Here is a 673-nt window from a genome sequence, read left to right on the forward strand (position 1 = left end):
CTTTATTTTCCGGATAGTACAAAGAAAATGACGTTAAGAATCAAATCCACCGCTTCATCAAAGTCTACTCAACCGTCATCATCAAATTCTCCTGGTCCGTCTCCATCCAAATCCCGTGTCACATCTCCATCAAAGAGCACTGCTTCTCAGAGAAGGAGTACTCGTAGTCAAGAAATATGTACAACCGAACCACCCACTAAAAAAACCAAACGAAAGGCCGAGACCCAACTTGTGAAGTTGTCGTCTACTCCACCCAAGACTAGTAGTAAGTTGGCTGGCAAAGTTAAGCATGAGAAGGGAATTTTGGTAAGTAGCAACCAACCTCAGGCTGGAGTTGCTGCAGAAATAACCCACGTATGTACTATTGTTATTCTACTTTTATTTTGCTGTTATTTAGCTATTAATATGTTACTTTTCGTGTTATATTGTGACGCTCTCCGTTATTTTGCTATTATTCTCACGCTTTTGCTTATGTTATCTTAAATGTTTTAATGCATTGTATATTTTTCCCCCTTTGTGTGCACAAGATCCGATCCATTTGTTAGTCTGCTGGTCATCGGTCCGCTTTTCTTTTCAAAGTTATTGAAGCCCTCACCGAGGAGCGGAAGAGGTCGTTAGGGAAATGGGATTCGGGGATTTACTTGAGTTGAAGCTTTCTTCCCTCCCCCATACC

The sequence above is a fragment of the Silene latifolia genome, chromosome 5 (genome assembly GCF_048544455.1).
Source record: "Silene latifolia isolate original U9 population chromosome 5, ASM4854445v1, whole genome shotgun sequence".
In the NCBI taxonomy this organism is placed as follows: domain Eukaryota; kingdom Viridiplantae; phylum Streptophyta; class Magnoliopsida; order Caryophyllales; family Caryophyllaceae; genus Silene; species Silene latifolia.